General features: G+C 39.1%; 1 long non-coding RNA gene across 1 annotated transcript; it reads left to right on the top strand.

The window, feature by feature from the left end:
* Positions 1 to 283: 283 nt before the first annotated feature.
* LOC120317278 lies at positions 284 to 17,927 on the top strand. The gene is made up of 2 exons (XR_005559196.1): positions 284 to 484; positions 17,574 to 17,927. It is a non-coding gene; the product is annotated as an uncharacterized LOC120317278 (long non-coding RNA).
* Positions 17,928 to 19,329: the final 1,402 nt, after the last annotated feature.

Below are 19,329 nucleotides of genomic sequence, written 5' to 3'. Positions count from 1 at the left end.
TTCTCTCTTCTTTAAAATTTTATTTTATGGCAAAATATTTGTATGATTATAATCTGCAATTAAGCTAGGAGTTAGGAATAAGGATAGCCTGGAGTAAATAGAATGTGTATTAGATAACTCCTGAAGCATTCATTAGCCAAGGCTTAGAAAAAGGGGCGGCTATAAACTAATAGAAAAATGGTTAAATCATTACTAAACTGCTTATTAGTTGCTATTTTTATATATCCTGCCTTCTGTGGTAGTGAAATTTATAAAGCTTTCTTAATTCTATTGTTCAGGATTTCTTGACATTTTTGGCCAGGACCCCTTTTCAATAAAAGGAAACAAAAGCTGCACCTCGTATCTGGTGTTCTTCATTGGCTTCACTAGGCTCAGACCCAAACTGGGGACAGCAATCTGGGGGCTCATCCCAGAATTCCACACCTAGATTTGATTGGAAGACATCAATAACCACCAGAGGAAGACACCAATAACCACCAAATGGGTAAGACTAGTGACTGAAAGGTGTGTGAAAGGTGATCATGATTGTGTGTTTCTGCATATGTCAGCCACATCCACAGCCCATGAGTTTTTGGCAATAACTGGGTACTGTGGAACACAAGGGATGTTGCAGGAATCTGCATGTCCCACCAACACATAGAATAGATTGATTGAATGTAATAAGCCACTGTCTAAATCAGTGGTGGTGAACCTATGGCACGGGTGCCAGAGGCAGCACTCAGAGCCCTCTCTGTGGGGAGATGGTTGACATATAAAATTAAAAAGGAAAAAGAGAAGAGATGGATTAAACAATTGGAAGATGCTGAGGGGATTTTACAACATCGAAATGAAGAAAAGAAAAAAATAATCTGGGAATATTATGAGAACTTATACAAACAACAAACAGTTTCAGATGATAGGATAAAATATTTTTTGGAAGAAACAGAGATACCTAAAATGCCGGAGAAATTGAAAAAGCTATTAGAAGGGGAAATAACAATGATGGAATTAATAGAAGCAATCAACAGACAAAAAAATGGTAAAACACCAGGACCGGATGGACTACCAGCAGAGCTATATAAGACATTGCAGGAAGTACTAGGTAATGTAATGTTGGAACTTTATAATTAACTTCTTTCTGAAGCTAAGATACCAGATTCGTGGTCCGAAGCTCTTATTACTCTCACACCAAAGGAAGAAACGGAAACACAGAAAATAAAGAACTACAGGCCGATTTCCCTACTGAATGTGGACTACAAAATATTTGCATCAATAATAGCGGAAAGACTTAAAAAGTTTTTAAATGAATTTATACAATAGGATCAAAATGGCTTCTTACCCAAAAGACAGATTAGAGACAATATGCGAATTATATTGAACACACTAGAATATTATGAAACACACCCTGAGAAACAGATTGCATTGGTGTTCCTGGATGCACAGAAGGCATTCGACAATGTGAACTGGCAATTCATGATAAGCCAATTACAGACTATGGATTGTGGGGAGAAATTTATAAATGTAATCAGAACATTTATAATAAGCAATCAGCCAAAGTAAATGGATATATGACTGAGAAGATCAATATTATGAAAGGAACAAGACAGGGCTGTCCCCTATCTCCATTGTTGTTTGTTCTGACATTAGAGGTATTAAATAGACGTATAAGACAGAATAATGACATAAAAGGGATGAAAATTAAGAGGGAAGAATATAAGCTATAAGCATTCGCAGACGATTTAGTATTTATTTTGGAGGAACCATTAGAGACAGGACCTGTATTAATAGAACAAATAGAAAAATATGGTGAGGTAGCTGGGTTGAAAATTAATAAAGATAAAACCAAAATGTTAGTGAAAAATATTACTGAAAAAGAAAAAAAAAGAACTGGTGGGAAAATTAGATATACAGATTGTAAAAAAGGTAAAATATTTAGGGACCCACTTGACAGCAAGATGCACAACAATTAAAGAGGATAATTATCATAAATTGAAAAGACAAATTGAAGTAGATTTGGATAAATGGAAAAATGTACAATTGTCATTAATGGGAAGGATTGCGGTAATCAAAATGAATATATTATCACGATTATTGTTTTTGTTTTCAACAATACCAATAAGATTAGATAAGAAATATTTTGAGGGGCTTTATAAAATAATCTTGAAATATATTTGGCAGGGAAAAAAGGCAAGGATTAATCTAAAAATGTTACAAAATACAAGATTGAGAGGTGGGTTTGGTCTACCTCAGGGGTAGGCAACCTTGGCTCTTTTATGACTCATGGACTTCAACTCCCAGAATTCCTGAGCCAGCATGGCTCAGCTTGGAAACTCTCCCTTTCCCCTCAGCATGGCTGGCTCAGGAATTCTGGGAGTTGAAGTCCACAAGTCATAAAAGAGCCAAGGTTGCCTATCCCTGGTCTACCTAATTGGGAATTGTACTATCAGGCTGCAGCATTATCATGGATGAGAGAATGGATCTTACTGAGGAATACAAGATTATTGACATTAGAGGGACATGATTTACAGTTGGGATGGCATGCTTTTATATGGTATGGAAAAAACAGAATACATAGCTATTTCCAGAGACACTATATAAGGAATTTTTTATTTGTGGTCTGGGAGAAAGTAAAGAGAAAGCATTAATTGAAGATTCCAAATTGGCTTTCAACTATGGAGGTGCTAATATACCCCAATATGTTTAGCATGGGAAACATTATAAGATATAAAGACTTACTAACAGATATGGGGGAGTTGAAAACCAAGCAACAATTAGAGGAACAAGGAATAAAGATGGATTGGTTCAAGAGAACGCAAATACAATCTAGATATGAAAAAGATGTTAAAATAGATGGTGTTAATTTGGGGACAACAGAGTTAGATGAAATACAGAAACGGAAGAAAAATGGATTAAAAATGTATAGTTATCTACTACATATGGAGTTAGAGAAGGAACAAGTGAAAGAGACAATGATAAAATGGACAAGGAATTTTGGATACACAATTGAATTATATAGATGGCAGCAACTATGGGAAAGAAACTATAAATTGACAATGGCGACTGCGTATAAAGAAAATATGTACAAAATGTTTTACAGATGGCACATGTCTCCAGAAAGATTAGCTAAGATGTTTAAGGACAGGTCTATGAAATGTTGGAAATGTCATCAGATACCAGGTTCCTTCTACCATACGTGGTGGACGTGTGTAGAAGCTAAAACTTATTGGAATATAGTTAGAACATGGATAGAAAAGATGATACAACAACGTATAGAACTAAGACCAGAAATATTCCTATTGGGTATTCTACCAGGGAAATACAATAAAGAGAAAACATATTTAATTATTCATATAATCACGGCAGCCAGGATTGTGTTTGCACAAAATTGGAAAGCACTGAAAACCCCTCCCCCAGAGGGAGAGGTGATTGGGAAAATACTGGAATGTGCAGAAATGAGTAGACTAACAATGACAATTAAAGATAAGACAGAGTCAGACTACTATGAAATCTGGGGAACTTTTTATGATTGGCTGGAAAGAATATGGTTAAAAGATAGTTAACATCAATTTAGATGGAAGGAGCAGATAAGGAGGGAGACCCAGGGGACACAGTATTAAATAACTGGAGGTTGTATAAATATTTATAGAAGTATATACCGAGAAGGTTAGATAAATAAAAGTATTAATGTAAGAGAAAATTAATCTTATTGTATATAATACAGATAGGGAAATTTGAAGAGAGGAGTTGCTTGGACATTACCCCTGAATTCTATCTGAAGAGGGATGAGAGGGAAGAAAGGAGAGGAGAGAAAAGAGTAAAGGAGGGGAGAAGGAAGTAGGAAGGTTGGAGGAGAAGTGGGGAGAAGTGGTGAAGGAAAGAGAAGAGGAGAGGAAGAAGAGGGAAGTAGGGAAGAGAAGAAAGGGAGAAAGAAGGTAGAGAAGAAGGAATGTGGATACAGTGAAAGGGGAAATGGGCGAGCAACACCAAAAGTCATGTGTATGTATTTATTTCATTTTATCAAAAGTATCTTATATATGAATGTAAAAAGAATGTATGTTAACATCTGATAAATATCACGGTATATGTATGGGGGAGAGTTTGGAAAAATAAAAAATAATTAAACATAGAGCCCTCTCTGTGGGCATGCGCGCCATCGCCCCATTCTTAGGCCTTTAGCTGGGTTTTATAAAACCTTTTCGCTTTAGGCCTCTGCTGCCATGTGCAAAAAAAAAAAAAGGTTCTATCAATCAATTTCAACTTCTCGCGGGAAAAAAGTCTTGCAAAGTTGGAATTGATTGACTGAACTTTTTAGTCCCACCCAGTCTGCCCTTACCACCACAGCCATGCCCACCCAATGGGCCACACCCACCCAATTGGCCACACCCAGCCAGTGGGCCACACCCACCCGTCACTCGACGATGCATAAGTGGGTTTTGGGTTGCAATTTGGGCACTCAGTCTTTAAAAGGTTCGCCATCACTGGTCTAAATGAACATGCGACCCTGGTGAAATCCTTGGTGACATCCTAATCGATCTCAAAGGCTGAAGCCCTGAAGAAATTGAGCAGGGAACAACCACCGGCAGAGGAAAGGAAAGGGGCAGGATTTGAAAATGGTAAGGACTGAACGGGAGAAGTCCTTAGGGGATAAGGGGTATCTGCCTGAGATTCGTCTCTAAGTAAAAGGGGAAAAAGGCAGGGACCAGACAGGAAATGTCCCCAGAGGAGAAGGAGAATCTTTCTGAGATCTGGCTTTGAAATGGGAATATGTGGCAACAAAAACACATCCAGTTGAGGGGCAATAGAGTTGCCAAAAGGGAAGATGCCCAAAGACATGCCAGTGGGTTGTATTTTGGCTAATGTTTAGATATTAAGGGGATTAGGGCAGCCTTTTCTCACTATTGTGTTCAGTATGGCTATACCTAAAAATAGATAAGCCAGGAGATTTCTGGCCTTCTCAAGGATCAATCAGTCTCCAATTAATTGAGGAGATGAAAACTGGCCTCTTGGAGCAGAAACAGCATGTAGAAATTCAGTTTCTGGAACTCTTCGTGAAATTGGCAAATTGTCCATCTCTGTTACAAGATTGCGGTTGTGAAGGAACCTTTGTAGCACAGGATCCTAAGTTAAAGAAACCCAATGCTTCCCCATTTATACTGGAGGACTCTGAGACTGACCAGTCACCCCGTTTACTCATGGAATGGGATGCTCCAGACAGTGAGGAAATCCTGGAAAGGTGGGGAGGGGGAGGCTAAGGAACAAAGTAACCAAGCAGCAAGTGACTCTGGCAACATTCACTCTCAAATGAAGCTCAAACTGGAGATGCAGGGTCCACTTAGAGAAACTATAGTGATAGGAAGTGGAAATAGATTCTGTCGGGCACTAGTTTACACTCCATTTTCTACTTCAGATCTCTATAATTGGAAGCAACAAAATCCCAGTTATAGGGAAAACTCAGAGAAAATACACTCTTTGGTTTTGTCTATTATAAGGACACATAGCCCCACTTGGGGAGACATTCAGACACTGATGGATGTTCTTCTAACACCTGAGGAACAGAGACTGGTGAGGGGGCGATGGAGTGGCAATTAAAGAGTTAGCATGAGAATGATAATCATTGGGAATGCCCCCTCACAGAGCCAGGGTACAGCATTGATAATGATGGGGACAATGTGAGACTACAGAATTATCAATCCTTAGTCTTGTATGGAATCCAAAATAGAGTTTCCAAAATTATGAATCTTGGAAAGGTTTATGGTGAGAAGGATGAGAGTTCTGGGGATTTTCTTGGAAGAATATACCAGGTTTTCAGACAATACACCTATTTAGATCCTGAAGCCTCAGACAATCAGAAAATGATAAACATGTTTTTTATAGGACAGTCAGTAGAAGACATTAGAAGAAAGTTACAGAAAGTAGAAGGAGATTCAGGAAAAGGCATTTCAGCATTGGTTGAGATAGTTTATAATGTTTTTACAAACAGAGAGCAAGAAGAAAAGAAAAAGCCTTGCCAAAACGCTATCTTCCTAGCAGATGCGCTTAGGCAGGAAAAGGAAGGGGCAGCAATTTGGAAGAGTCTAGCAAGGAGGAGGAGTTCAGGGAACCTGAAATAGGGCACCCCACCCCACCTCTAGTAGAGGGGTGTGGAAGAGGAAAGGTCCCTTTGGGACCCAACCAGTGCTATATGCAGAAAGGAAGGACATTGGAAGATGAATGCCCAATGGCTATAGGCATGTGACCAGAAGTAGAAGAATTAAGAGGCTGGGGGCAAGGAGCTATTACTCTCCCTACCTCCAAACCCTTGGTGAAAATCCAAATCGGGGGATCTAAACACGAGATATTAATAGATTCAGGAGCAAGTAGATCTGTCATTAACAGACCTATTGATCCCCAGACTGCTGATGAGATACCTATTGTTGGGGCTTCAGGAAAGGCTATTTCAGCCCCATTTTTACAACCCTTAGGATGTAAAAGAGGAGGCAGTCTGTTAACCCATCAGTTCCTGTATTTACCGGAATGTCCTGTACCACTTTTGGGATAGGGCATCCTTTGTAAATTAAACAAGCAACCACAGCATACAAAGGGGGAAACATTAAGATGAAGATACCCCAAAAGAAATTTGGAGAGCAACCGCCCTAGTAATAAAAGAAGAAATTTCCCAAATCCTAGCAAAAATAGAAAATGGTGTGAAACCTTGAGTTTGGGCAGCAGGACAGCCAGGGAAGCAATATTTGTAACCCCAGTCCCAGTGGCCTTAGCTCCGGGGGAGGCAGGTGGTCAATATAAAGCAGTATAATATTAAATGGGAGACAAAGCAAGGTCTCCAGCCCATTACAGAAAATTAGAATGGGGACTCATAACTCAAACATCTTTACCTTGGAACACCCCAGAGCTACCTATTAAGAAGCTAGATGGGTCTTTCATTTCATATAGGACTTGTGCAGGGTGAACAGAAATACTCTCCATGTGGTAGTAACCAGCCCATACATCTTGTTGGCACATGCTAATCCAAAGGATAAGTGGTTTATTGTGTTGGACTTAAAGGATTCTTTTTCTGTATTCCACATTAACCAATATTTGCCTTTGAATGGCAAGACACCATATCAGGCATTCCTGTTCAATATACATGGACTAGGTTACCACAAAGATTTAAAAATAATCCCACCATCTTTGGACAATGCTTGGCCAAGGACCTATATCAGTGTTTCTCAACCTTGACAATTTTAAGGCATTTGGACTTCAACTCCCAGAATTCCACAGCCAGCAATGCTGACTGTGGAATTCTGGGAGTTGAAGTCCACATGCCTTAAAATTGTCAAGGTTGAGAAACACTGACCTATATAAACTATTATGGATCAAGGAGTATTCAGTTTTACAGTACATGGATGATTTGCTTTTAGGTACCGACACAAGGGGAAAATGTATAGAAAGAATATATTGCTCTTGAAATGGCTGGCAACCTGTGACTATAAGGTGTCTAAAGCAAAAGCCCAAATTGCACAGCAGGAAGTTAAATACTTAAGGCATGGTATCTCTGTGGGACAGTGAAAACTGTTAGCTCCAAGGAGGGAAGCTATCTGTTAGTTGAAGCCACCTGTTAACAATAAACAACTGAGAGGATTTCTGGGGATGGCTGTTTTTTTGTAGTATTTGGATTCCTAATTTTGGATTAATTGTCAAGCCCCTTTATGAAGCAGTTAAAGGGGGAGAAAAGGAAATATTTGAATGGACTAGAGAAGGCCAATAAGCATTCACATAAAGAATGAACTTATGAGAGCACCAGCTTTGGGGCTTCCAGACCCCACTAGACCATTTATACTCTTTGTAGATGAGTGCCACCATGCTCCTCCCACCCACCTATATTACACCCATTTTACCCAAATGGAAGACTAAAAACCATAGGGACCTTGAACAATCCAGAAAGCATCTGAAGGACTACTGACCTCTTACCTGGTTCAGTGGGCTCTGGTCCCTCAATAATGCCATGTATCATATACAGGCAGTGGTGGAAATCCTAGCTAATGAGACTGGGGAGCTTTTTATTGATGCAGCCAAGGAACAAGAAGCCATACTGCAATGACAGTTCAGAATAGAATGGCTGTAGATATGGTATTGGCATTCAAAGGAGAGGTGTGTGCGTTAATTGGAAAACAATGCTGTGTGTATATTCCGGACAAATGAATTCCAAAGCGAACTGAACACATAGCAAAGATAGCTGCAACCCCCTACATGAAGGAATGGGAAGGCCTGTTTCCACCCCGTCACTCCACACTTAGTCCATTTAGCTTGATTACAGTCAATAGTTTACATGCATCAAAGGAGACTCTGGCACTATCCGTAGGTCGTGTTATTCTTTCCCAAGAGGTATTGTCTGTGCTTCCCTCCATATGTCCAGATTTGAAGTTGTTGGTAGGGCTTTACTGTATTGACAGGAGCATAAAAAGTGACCCTATCCCCCACTTTGCAATTGGAATATGTAGTCTTGTTAAAAACTACAAAAACTACTTTTGTTCCTCTAATTATTGGATCCATGGTCTGAAGAAAGTTGTGAGGGAAACAGCAGCAACAAAGTAAAAAAAAATGTAGCAATACATAGTCTAGATACTATGAACCCGAGTTCCAGGATAGTCCAGTCCATTGAAGTTTTCTCCTGGTTAGATGGGAACACAGTTCATCAGGCGAGGCAGGACGAAGCTAGCCATCCAGCTACTGGTTGGCTCACCATTGGAGAGGGGAAAATAGAACTTTTTGTGGCCCCACCTTGATTCCTTCCACTTCTTACTGCAGTTGAGGTGCTCAGGAGGACTTGATGGGGATGGAATCACTTAGACTTATAGGTGACAGTTCTCCAGGAATAAAGATCAGTCAGAGACAGGTGTTAGGGCAGCCTGGGCCTGTACTAATATAGAAGACAAAACCTGCAGCAGATTATGCAAATACTGAGTAACATTCTTCTCTTCTTCATTGATATTCCTGAACCTTCATGCAACTCCCCTCCATCATTTCAAAGCAAGTTTTCCAGAGCTGAGGCCTATATTGAAATGGCCTCACTAGTAGATGTCACAACTTGTCCAGCCACTGTGTACGTACCATATCCATAAGCTTTCAAAAAAAATCTAAACACATTCTTTGATTCCTCCTTCTCAAACATTCACTTCCTTCTGTGTGCCATTTCTGCCACTTCTGCACCAACTTCACATGAGTTAACCCTCTCGCTTTTACTATTAATCCTCTTTCTTTCCATTTTTTTCAAAAGTATCCACATTCCTCCTCTCCTCCTCATGAACAACCTCAGAGTCTGGCTCACAGACCTGAGCTGACAACAGGGAGAGAGCCCCCCCAGCCTCCATCAGCATTCTCTCTTCCGCATCTATCATCACACATCCACAATGCCCTTTTCCCCTTTAGCTACTTTGCTAGATCCATGTATAAACAAATCAGGCAGAACCTTTGCAATTCTATCACTTCATGTTCTAATCAGATTAATTCATTGAGCTCAAGAACAGGGCAGGGTTCAAATCTATTGATTTCTTTCTCCCAGCCAGTCCTGAACAAACACACCTTTTACTATTCCAGAATCAACATTCATAAAAAGATAAAAAGGTTTCTGTCTCCCCCTCCTGAGTAAAAAAATTACAAGCCAAAAACTGCAAGAGCAGATCTCAGATTTCACTTTCCCCCTCCTTCCCTCCACCTTTGAGGCCATAGTTAAGCGGAGAGAAATTTTTTTTTAAAGGATCACCCAAACCTCTCCCACCCTTCTCCCTTTTTCTCTCTCTCTTCCAAAGAAAAAAGAAAAAAAATCGTATCAAGCCAGTCATTCTTTCAACACAATCTTCACATCCTCATGCAAACACCTTCTACTTTCGTTCCATTTCACAACAACAACAACAACAACAATAAAATCTGCAATTTATTGTTTCTTCACAGCCTGGGTTGGGGTGGGGAACTCACACATACACAGGCATTTGCACATCAGCATACCCACATGTTCACTTCCATTCAAACTGCTTGCATAAACAATTTCACATACAGATATTTCATTTCATGCTTTCTCCAGGCAAACCATTTATTTTTAAATAAGGCCTTTTTGTTTGTTGTTATCAGAGGATTTTGTCCCTCTGCCAAGTCTTGGAAATAACACAAAACAACACAGACTCATATACACAGATACTATTAAGACAACATTTCCAGGCCTGTTGCTTGTCTTCCAAGAAGTGAGAAAAATCAAGATGTGATTTTTGAGGGCCCTTAACCACTTCCTATTTTTCTCACCATTCCAAGTCCACGTTTGATGTTCTGAATGGCCAAATATTTAATAAACACATCAATTATGGGTTTGAGGCCAAAGCAGGCCTCCCTTTTTAATTTAGCAAATTCAAAGGATACTGTAGAAGGATCAAAAAGGAATGTTGAATTTGGGGCCCTTTGCCGGCCTGAATGGGGAGTGGAAAACTGCAGAGAGCAGCCTTCTTCCTTCGCATCTGATAATAGGGATGGTTTCCAAGAACAGTAGATGGCGCCAGTGTCTAACAGAAAGGAGTTGAATGTACATCCAAAGAGCCAGATTAGAGGGAAAAAACTTGCATCCAGTCCTTTGAATTTTTCTTTTCTTCTGTGCTGAAGTTGTTAAAAAGATAAGCTAGCCAAACAGAGGTGCACAAAATTTTGCAATGCTGCTCTCTTGAAGATTATTTTTATTACCACAATTTCTTTTCTATTTTAAAACAAGTTTTATTAATTTTCCATTTTTACAAGACTTCAGGTATTTAAGGAAGCAACATGGTGTTTGGGTAATCATAGTCCAATAACATGCTTATCCATACATACATCAGTTTACATCATCAAAAATTTCGGGTTCCCTTAGTTATTATACCAAATTCAAATTAATAAATTGCAGTTATAACTCAATCATTTAAAACATTTATAAACAACTTTTAAATTATATGTCTCCAGATCCTGTTTTTGAGTTTTGTCTGGTTTCAATTACAATATTCCAGTTGACTTAGTGTCCAATAATGTTTAAGTTTCGGATAACCCACGGTTCCCTTAATTCATGCAAAATAATATCATGTCTAAAATACACTTATTATTTATTCCAGTAGATTCTTAGTTTATTTCACAGTCATATTTTAATTCTCATTCTAATATCATCGCTTACTCATAAAATAACCTTTATCCTCTAAATCCATCTTCCATTTATAATTCAAAACAATTATTTGAATAACTAATTTATTTCCCTTATAGATATAAATCCTAAATGTTAAATAACATCTTTTAAAATCTCCTTATCTCATTACATAAAATTTAAAGCTCTTCCATTAAATATCACATAAAGAAGACCATTTTAAGTCTAACTCTGGCTTTCCTTTTGTGCCAAGCCAGCTTCCATAAAAGAGCTTTTAGATCCTCAAGTGGCTCTCCCTTCATTCCTGCATATATCATTTGATTCAGGGGAGACCATCCAATTATCAGTCTATCAAGGAAGCCAGTCCCTTCACAATCATTGAATTGTTGGCCAAATGATTTAGGTCTCCATATTTGAGTTAATGCATTTATCATACGTTCAGGCTGGTGTTCTTCTGGTTTTGGCTGGTTTAGATGAAAGGTCATGTTCAATGTTGTAGTTGTTTTTGGATCATCTGAATTGTCTTGAATCTCAGTATATTGTGTATGTAAGTCCTCTGCACGTTCCATCTTAGCATTGCTTTGTTGAGTTTCTGTTGTAGTTGTAAAGTCTTTAAGTGAGGTCAAAGTTTGGGTGTTGGAGTTCTGAGTAGATTGTAGCTGGCATTCTTTAAAATCCACTTTGTAATTAGTTCCTTCTTCTATTGCTTTTTGGGATGTAGATTCATCTAATGAGGTTGAACCTGCATTTTGTGGCTTTAAAATGGCACGTAAGTCTTTCATTTTAGAATTCATTAGCTCAGTGGCCTCTAGGATTTTTTTGAGTATAAGTTTGACATTACGCTATGGGTGGTGTTCCCCCATTTCTGTAATGTTTACAAATAGTCCTTTAGTGGAGCCTATTTTTAATAAAAGTCAATAACTGTCCACCTTCACTGTAAAGAGATATTTTCTCCACCCAGCTGTTTCAAGTTCTTATCTTTTGTTGCTGTCAAGGACAAGTTTTAGTCTCAGGAATCTCCCAGTCAGAAAAATTATTATTATTATTATTATGGATCATCGCACAGTCAGCCAGATGTTCAGACTGGATTTGGCATTTTGTCTACCTATCGAGTCCTTACCCAGGACCTGGGATAGGCAGATGTGGATGTTTGATGGTATTACAGATATCGTTGCAGGATGGAAGCAGTTCCTAGTAAGGCCGCCTTTTGCAATTGACTAATAGCGAATTTGTCAATGCCAATGGTGTTCAAGTGGTGCTCCAGTTGTTTTGGGATTGCACCCAAGGAGCCTATTACTATTGGTACTACCCTTGCTTGCTTTTGCCACAGTCTTTCTATTTCTATTTGTAGGTCTTTGTATTTTGTTATCTTCTCCAGTTTTTTCTCGTCTATTCTGCTGTCTCCAGGCACTGCCACGTCCACTATCCAGACTTTTTTGTCTTTCTTATCGACAATTGTTAAGTCTGGGGTGTTATGTTGCAGGTGCTTGTCTGTTTGAATTCTGAAGTCCCAGAGCAGTTTAATTTTATCATTTTCTATGACTTTCTCTATTTTATGATCCCACCAGTTTTTGCTTACAGGCAAATGATATTTTTTGCAGATCTTCCAATGCACCATTGTTGCTACTTTGTCATGCCGCTGCTTGTAGTCAGTGCAATCTTCTTGCAACAGCTTACCAGGTGGTCCACTGTTTCTTCAGCTTCTTTGCATAGGCGGCACTTACTGTCTGTTGCTGTCTTCTCAATTTTGACTTTATATGCATTTGTCCTTAAGGCTTGGTCTTGTGCAGCCAGAATTAGTCCCTCGGTCTCTTTCTTCAATTTTCCTGCTCTTAGCCATTGCCAGGTCTTGTTATTATCTGCTTTCCCAGCTATTTTTTTTAATGTATTGGCCATGTAGAGCTTTGTCTTCCCATGCCTCTATTCTGTTCTTCATTTGGTCTTTCTTGTAGGCCAGTTTGGTCTCTCAGTAGTCAGTAAGCCTTCCTGATATACTAATTTCAGTGCATCTTCATCATTGTTCTTCAGATATTCTTCCAAAGCCATTTTTTCTTCTTCAACCATCTGATGTACTTGTAGCATTCCACGCCCACCTATTTGCCTTGGTAGATAAAGTCTGTCAATGTCACTGCGTGGATGAAGGGCATGATTCATTGTCATTATTTTTCTGGTCTTCCTATCCATTGCTTTTAGTTCTGCTTGAGTCCAGTCCACTATTCCAGCTGTGTACCTAATGACTGGAATTGCCCAAGTGTTGATTGCCTTTATGGTATTTCCTCCATTGAGTTTGGACTTTAAGATCTTCTTCACTCTCTTGATGTATTCACCTCTAATCTTTTTCTTGACTTCAGTGTGCTTGATGTTGTCAGCTTGAAGGATACCCAAGTATTTGTAGTACTCTTCCTCATCCAGACTCTTAATGTTATTTTCGTGAGGCATCTTGATTCCTTCAGTTTTCGCTATTTTTCCTTGTTTGATAGTAAGTGTGGCACATTTGTCCAAGCCAAACTCCATTACAATATCTTGGCTATATATACGGACAGTGTTGAGCAGCGATTCTATTTCAGATGATGTTTTTCCATACAGCTTCAGATCATCCATATAAAGGAGGTGGGATAGTCTGGCAGATGTTTTTGATGTTTGATAGCCATGTCCTGAGTTATTCAGTATTGTTGACAGGAAACAGTGCAATAACAAATAGTAATGGTGATAATGAATCTCCTTGAAATATTCCTCTCTTGATATTAACCTCTCCCAGCTTCTCACCATTGATCTGCAACTGTGTCTTCCATTGTGCCATCGATCTTTGCACAAATTTTCTGATGTTTCTACTGACTCCTGTTATTTCTAGGCACTTTATTATCCAATCATGTGGCAGAGAGTCAAATGCCTTTTTGTAGTCAATCCATGCCACATTTAGGTTGATCTTCCTTCTCTTGCAGTTTTCCAAGATCATTTTGTCTATTAGGAGTTGATCTTTTGTTCCTCTGCTATTGGGGCGGTTTCCTTTCTGCTCAGGTGGAAAGAGATTGTTTTCAACTAGATGCTGTTGTACTGCATCAGCTACCACACCAGTTAGTAATTTGAAAGTTGTTGGTAAGCAGGTAATTGGCCTGTAGTTGCCTGGTGTTGCCCCTTTTGCTGGATTTTTCATTATTAGGTAGGTTTTCCCAGTTGTTAGCCACTTTTCAATTTCTCCTCCTTGTAGTATATTGTTGAACTGCTTGGCAATGAGTGGGTGTATAACAGTTAGATGTTTCAACCAAAACCCATGCAGTTCATCTTCACCTGGTGCTGACCAATTTTTGATTTTCCTTGCTCTTTTTTCTACCATTTTGTTGTTATTACTAGTTCTTTCATTTCAACTTCTGTTTTATTTGCATCCACCTCTTTTAACCAAGCCGCATCCTTGTTGTATTTCTTTGGGTTATCCCATATCTGCTTCCAGAACTGCACTGTTTCTTCCTTGTCAGGTACTGACTGATTCCTTGCAGTTTCTCCATTGATGGATTGGTAGAAATGTTTCTGATTGGATTGAAATTGGAGGTTCTGCCTATAGTTTGCAATTCGAGCTTCATATCTACTGATTTTCCTGGCTATAGCTGTTATTTGTTGCTTTATTATTTCCAGTGCTTCCTTGATCTTCCTTGTTTCTAAGTGGTATTTCTTGATTAGGTATTCTTTGGTCTTCTTGTTCTTCAGCTTCTTTTCTTTCATCTGTTCTAGCTTGCTTGCATGTGATCTTAACTTGCTGATCTTATTTTCTAGTCTAACCTTCCATTTTTCTGGTGCACTGTTTGTTTGTTTTTCTTCTTTGTTGATTTTGCATCCCAGATATTCAGTTATAACTGCAGCTGTGCTGTACATTAGTTGGTTTGTTTCTTGCAGTGAATTGGTGCTTATACTTGATATTGCAGCATTTGCATCTTTTAATGCTTGTGCTAGCTGTTTCTTTGGAACAAGCTTCAATGCAGGCAGCCTTATTCTGTTGTTTTTGTGCTGTTCTAGATGCTCAGTTATTCTTTGTTTCAATTCTTTTATTTCTTTAGTTAGAGGGTTTTGTTCTTCCTGAGGAAGAGGTGCCTGGTTTCCAAATGAGAACAGTTGTATATCTCTGCTGGATTCCTTCACTGCCAACTCCCCCTGGTTTTCCTCTACATTCTGAATTACTTCTGGTAAGGCTTTGATTTCTTTGCCCTGGGTAAACCTTTGCAGTTCGTCCAATTCTGTTTCTGTGAATACTTTATTTCGTGTTATAAATCGGCGTTGATCTGCTAGTCTCTGTTCTGTTATTTCTGATTCTGGATGTTGTTCTTTCCAGAACTGGTGCATTCGTTTTAGATATCCTCTTCTTGTTGGACTTGATCTGTAGTAACAGATCATTATTTCTTTGTTTTCAATCACTGTGTATCTGCGACGGGTAAACATCTTTTCTTCCAGTAGTTCTGCAGCTGCTGGCCCTGGTTGCTCAGCCAACAGTCCTGAGTCCTGTAACCCATTTTTCACCAGATATCCAGGAACTCTAATATTAACCCGGGTGACATACGAGCCGGTATGGCATTCTGTAATTTACGTCTCACCATATTTTTTATGGGAAAGACACTCTTTGTCTGACTCCTCTGATGAGACCTGTCCAGTATGGTTAAACCTCTGGCATAGCTCTCATCTTCCTCAGAGTGCACAAGCCCCACAACCACGTCAAGGTAGTGCCTCACTGGGGGTTTATTATTATTATTATTATTATTATTATTATTATTATTATTATTATTATTATTATTATTATTATTATTATATTATTATTTCACTTGCTGTGCCAAATTTCACCACAAGATGTTCACAGTAACATACAGAATGGAGCTTTTATCCGGTTCAAGAGAGGAAAAAAAAGAATATTCTCCCCTGTTTTTCCAGCTTAGCAAAAAAGCAAAACAGTAAGTTTTTATAGAAGTACAGAGCTTTTAGGGAGCCCAGGTATCCAGATATTACAAGTCCAGTTATGTGGTCATTTGATCTTATTCCTTTTTTTTTTGTTTGTTTGTTTCTTGGCTTTATGTTCCTGGAGTAAGCAGAAGCCGCAGAATTAAACTGGGGGAAAGGGTATTTTAAGGATTTTAGTGGAAAGTAGTTGGGAAAGAAAAAAGGTAAAGTCTCACCCAACTCCTCCAGTTGCTTCATCAGGCTTATTAGTGCTTTGGTCTTTTGGCTGGTGCGATTAAGTTAGCAGCCATGTTAATGGCAGCTTTTCGGTCCTGAGGAGTTGCCGCAGATCAAACGGAGAGGCTGCCGCCCCTCCGCAATCTGGTGAAGGTCCTCCCCAACAGTGGTCCCCCCTCCAGGGCGATTTTTGACCCTTTCCAGGGTCTCCCAAAGAAGAAAAATTGGATGGTGGGGAGAGCGATCTCACCGCGTGTCTGCCAGTGCCGCAAACCGGAACCGGAAGCCTTTACTACTGCAATTTCAATGCTTTCCAATGGGCTAACACGCAGCCTACTGGAAACACACCCTCTCTTCTTCTCTAAACACCAGTTCATTTGCTCAGTGCAAATCAATGACCCCCAAGAAATTTCTCAATGCCTTTCCTTCAGCAACTGGGGCCAGCCACGCCTTTTCTTATGCGGGAGTCTCTTACAAGAGGTTTCCTTAATAGTCATTCATCTCTATCACATTGCAGGCAACTAAATTCCTGCCTTTCAGGCATTTCACATACACACACACACACACACACACACACACACACTCCCTCCCCCAACCTCCTCCTCATTGTGGAATGTTTGTTTCTACTTACCAAATATCTCCTGTGTTCTCATCTCCTCCTACCTTCACTGGGATGAGATGGAAGCCACTTTAAACATTCAGGATTCAGACAAACTCAGGTCTGCTAGCAGCTAGCCAATTCAAAAGTCACCAGACACAAAGGTTCTGGGAGCATTCTTGACTTTACAGCTGGCCTGCACCAGTTTTCCTGGATGTCATGCCTGAAGGTTGCTGAGTCACAACAGGACTCATTCACAGGGAGTTTCAATGGGAAACCACCTTGAAGAAAAAACCTTCAAGTTTGGGCACCAAATATGTAAGGTCACTGGCCTTGGCAAAACTTGAGAAATCATAAAAATGCAATCATGAAAACCGAAGCAGAGGCTTCTCAAAGATACAGCACTTTATTTTCAATCAAAATAAGTTCTGGGTGGGAACACAATCTGAACACTGGCAGTGTTGCGTTCAGAAGTGTCACACCTTAGAAAGTTAGTAGCATTTTTTATAAACTTTGTCAACCAATCAACATTAGACAACAGAGTTATTACCCTATAAGGAAGACATCAATCATTCCTGTACACTCCCTTATTCCCTCCTTCAGTACATCCCATCCATGTACATGTTTCCCACTCTTGCATGAAATTTGTCCCTAATGCAAATGCTATTACAGAAGCAAGATACAATAGTTAGATTAAACAATTTCTTTTTGTTCCAGTTACAGAATCCTTCAATCTAAAATGCTGTTAATAAGACTGGGCCCATGTCGCTGCTTCAAACTTTTCCTACAAGAACTGTTTGGCAAATGAAAATCTGAGAAAGAAAAGGAAAAGACATCAATGAAAGTCTAAAGGCAAGCAGGCAAACTTCCATTCTCTGCAAAGAGAACAGTGCTTATTCATGATTCAGTATCACATAGAAGTTGCTTAAGTTTTCCCATTCTTCATATTTTCACTTCATGGTGCAATTAATCAATAATATTTAAAAATTCACTTGTAATGTGTTGCCATCAAAATTAATTTTTGTGCTTTTGGTTGTCTGACAGTGACTAAATTCTTTGTCTTGGAGTAAATAATTCTGAGTTTTTTTTATTCTACAGTAAACATTAATTTCATTGTTTGCATGTCAATTTGGTTACAGAGGTTAGTACCATGCATCTGTATGTATAGGTATACAGAGATACTTCCTTCACTGAAAACTGTTGGAGGGAGATAGGTCAGGGGTAAACAACCAGATCTAAACAAGAAGAGTTCAATTAGAGTTTTAACACAGGAAACTTTTTAGATTGACAGTTTGCACATGGTAAAACTAGATAAAGTTCAGCGGCATTCAAAAAGGGTCAGACTTTATCTTCTTGTGCCCACAAAAGGATTCCAAACTATTTGACTGATTTGACTCCTCCCCCTGGCTCAGCCAATCTCTCTCCAACAAGAAAACAGATGAAAGTTCTGTGACAGTGTTGCTATTATTTAAACAGAACACAAAACAACTCAAATATACCCGTCTTCCTCCTCTATTCGTTCAGATTTGTTTTGGCAATGTCCCAATTCTTCTATATGAACTTGTACACTATTATCTTCATATAATTTAAAGATGAAGAAAATAAACCTCTAAAATGATTGACTAGCACATTTTCCCAAAGTCTGGCTCTATTTACTGGACCAAACACTAAAAATCTGTGAATTTCATATAGAAGTTGTGGGGAATTTGCCCAACAATATCCATATCGTATTATAACACCTCCTAAATTCAGTTTGCTCTGAGTACAGAATCTGATCTGAGTCCACCCATTCAAAATCTTTGAAAAAGATTCCTTTCACACTGCTTGCTGCAAAATTTAATCAAACTCATTAACTGGTATTTGGCTGCATTTGTCTTGTCCACTTTTTAAAAATTGACCACATTTTGAGCCATCAATGGAAATCTATCCTATAGTATTAATATGGTAAAACAAGGCTGGCACCTATTGGAACCTTGTCAGAATCCAATTATATTTCATCTCTAGTTATCAATTATAGAAAACCCCAATTCTGCCTTCTCTGGATTCTGTCATATGATGAAGGGAAGGGGGTGAACAAAGGGGCTTTATGGCCCTCACTTCCTTCAGTACACTTCAAAGGAACTGGATGTGTATATCACCAAAAGGACTAACCATAACAAAGGGGGCTATTACCTTTCATGTAGTTTTCTCTGAAGAAAGGAACTGGATGTGTGTATCACCAAAAGGACTAACCATAACAAAGGGGGCTATTACCTTTCATGTAGTTTTCTCTGAAGTCTCCATCCAGCCGGCAGCAAGGAAAAGGGGTGGGAGTGTAATGCCTGAGACTCTCGCTGGAAGTAGGGGGTGATTAGGTAGGGCTACTGGGGAACTCTTTAAAACCTTGAATGGGAGAGCTTGGACCCCAAGTCCTGTCTAGAATGCCTGCAACCATTTTCTCTTAATAAAGGATGCCTGTTGGAAGAATTATTCC

This window comes from Crotalus tigris, unplaced genomic scaffold (genome assembly GCF_016545835.1).
Source record: "Crotalus tigris isolate CLP2741 ecotype Arizona unplaced genomic scaffold, ASM1654583v1 scf7180000019583.1695794, whole genome shotgun sequence".
Taxonomy (NCBI): domain Eukaryota; kingdom Metazoa; phylum Chordata; class Lepidosauria; order Squamata; family Viperidae; genus Crotalus; species Crotalus tigris.
This window is presented reverse-complemented; position numbering and strand designations above follow the sequence as displayed.